This window comes from Asterias amurensis, chromosome 4, assembly GCF_032118995.1.
Source record: "Asterias amurensis chromosome 4, ASM3211899v1".
In the NCBI taxonomy this organism is placed as follows: domain Eukaryota; kingdom Metazoa; phylum Echinodermata; class Asteroidea; order Forcipulatida; family Asteriidae; genus Asterias; species Asterias amurensis.
In genome coordinates, this window is record NC_092651.1 from 5,417,212 (window position 1) to 5,420,015 (window position 2,804).

General features: G+C 42.5%; 1 pseudogene; it reads right to left on the minus strand.

Annotated features, from left to right (window-relative positions):
• Window positions 1-235: 235 nt before the first annotated feature.
• On the minus strand, window positions 236-2,274 carry LOC139936532 (uncharacterized; annotated as a pseudogene).
• Between the last annotated feature and the right edge of the window lie 530 nt (window positions 2,275-2,804).

Here is a 2,804-nt window from a genome sequence, read left to right on the forward strand (position 1 = left end):
AGCGAAAGTCAAACAATTTTATAATAAAGTTATTGGTACGTTTAGAATAATAGTTCACCGTGGATTTGTTGTAATGACAGATTATTTATATTAATTAAATAAATAATAATTTATTCATTTATATTGCGCCCATTCCATAAAATGTACACATGCGCATAACAAAATTGTGGCACTGTTCAGTGATTCATACTTGAGCCGAGGATGATTATCTTTTAATATTCTTGATGAGAATGCCTTGGTTTTGGTTAGTCACTTTTATTATTGGATGTTGTTAATTCCCAATTGTCATCCACATTTGACATTATTGTATCATTTTCGACCATGACGTCATCGACATTTACAGACGACGCAAGACCTTGACCGAGCGCCTATCGGCAACGATGATGTCACCGGTAGGAGTAAACGTCATGCCTAGAGGATTGTACAAGCCACGAGCTACACAGCCGATGTGCTCACCTGATGCATCGTAATGTTGTGTCTCATGGGTTCCCACTAAGCCACCACAATAAACAGACACATAGATGTCTCCAGCATCGTCGCAGCACACACCATAAGGATTGACAGGTTTGCCGTCAATGGAGGTGATGATATTGAACACCTCGTTTCCCATGAAATCCACACAAACTAGATTCATATTGTCGTAGTTTGTGAAGATCAGACGCTCCTTGCTGCTTACAGATAGATGACAGTTGCTACTAATATCGTCACGATGTATTGTGGAAATGATGGATCCATCCATATTATGCAGAGATATTACCTTTCTCTTACAGTCAGCCACTGCAATACGATCTTTCTTGTCCACAGCAATACCACGAAGTAGACTCTCTGACTGCCCCTCGACTTGATTCTGTGAGGGTCGGAACTGACGAATGTATCTCAGTTCTCTATCATAAACCTTTACATCCTGTCTGTCAGTAACCAGAAGCAGGTCATCAGAGGTCACGGCGACATTAAAATGTTGTTTTAGTTTACCGTCCTCTGTTCCACTTTGAACACCTGTAGATTTGTAAGTACCCTTTAATGTAAATGTGGATAATAGACAGCGTGTTGAATCAATAACGACAATGTCACCATTGCTAAAACAAGCATGTCCCTTGCCAACTTGAACTCCCCCTCACCTTCCCCTTCTTTACCAAACTCGGTCTTCACCTCCCATTTCTCTTCCTCTAGTATTTCACCGAGATCTGCATCGGTGACGATATCATGACCTTTGAACCCAATGAATGTCTTGCTATGCTGCACTGTTTGAAACTGGAGCTCTTTGTGGAAGTCTAAGTTGTGCATAACTTTTGGCTTGAGGTCCAGCAGCTCAAAGTTATCAGCATGTTGCATTAAGTCATTGACTGAAGCTACGATCTGCTCTGCACGGCTCATCTTATCGTGATTGCTGCTCTGTATGCTCTCAAATCCCTCACCTCTTTCTTGACCGATTTGCGTGACTCTGTCTTGAAGGTGGCGAGATGCATTTCTTATCTTAGTGATTTCCTCTTCCTCTTTAGCCACAATATCTCGAAGAGCCTGGTCAACCATGAGCTGTAAACTCTGCTGTGAGTGTTTGATAGAGTCATCCACCTTTTGGAATTGCTCGCGACACTCATCAAACTTCTGCAAGGCTTCATCAACAGCTCGACGATAAGATCGAATGGAATCATTGATTTCAGAGAGATTGTGGTTGGACGCTCGGTGATCGAACACCGCACATTTGAGACACACAAGTAATTCACACGTGTCGCAATAGAAACACAGTTCCTGGTCAGTGTGTTTCCGGCACTTTTGTGTTTCAGTTTTGTCCTTGTCTTTGGGTCGCACATGCGACGAACCGACAGCATTAACGATTTGATGATGACTGATAGCTTTTAGCCTTGCGTGGTTTTCCAGACATGTCTTGCAATAGTTCGCATCACAGTCAACACACCGTGAGACGGCTTCAAGACCTTCGTCGCATCCTTCGCAAGCCAAGACAGGAGGGTTAATGTCCTCCTTCTGACCTTCAAGATTAATGACGTCATCAATAAGCGAGCTCAAGAAAAAGCAGCTAAGAAGACCCGACAATCCCCCATCTGGGATTGATGTTTCCTTTTTACACATTGGGCAAATAATAATATCCGTCTTCGGATCCTGTTTGTCTATAAGTTCATGAAGACATTTGAAGCAGAAGTTGTGAAGACAGTCCAGGATTTTCGGATCGGTGAACCGACTCAGGCAGGTTGGGCATTCGATGTGTACATGTCTAATCTTGCAAGTGGTCTCAGTGTGTAAAGCAGCTTCGGCCATCTTGATGAGAATCGGCTCCTGTTACCTGATGAAATAAAACAATGACGTGTTCGTTTTACAATCAGGGAGTGAACAATGATGGAGACTTGTAGACGCTAGGTGGCAGCACATTTACTGGGTTAGTTCGTAAGAGTATTCTGGCCTCCTAGGATAAAGACAGGCATTGGTCTTATAAACGCATTGATTACATTATATATCATGATAGCATTGGATATATGAGTGTGTTATCAATGGTCCGGGGTGATTTAGTATGTCAGCTTGCACTTCCGATCCTTGCACTTGCGAGTGTGCATAGTGTATGTACGCCGTTGTTTTATTCATTATGCAATGTGTTTAGTACGTGTGAGTTAACTGTGAATCTCCCTGTGAAATGCATGCGAGGTCAAAGGTGCATTAGGCAACATCCGTTCAGGCTGGTATTTGGGCTTATTCACGAGCCTCGAACACTGATCAGTGTAATTAATAAAGATCAGTGTTTTCGAAGTGTGACGTCAGACAGGCTAGTTCGTATGTATACTCAAAAACAAGTG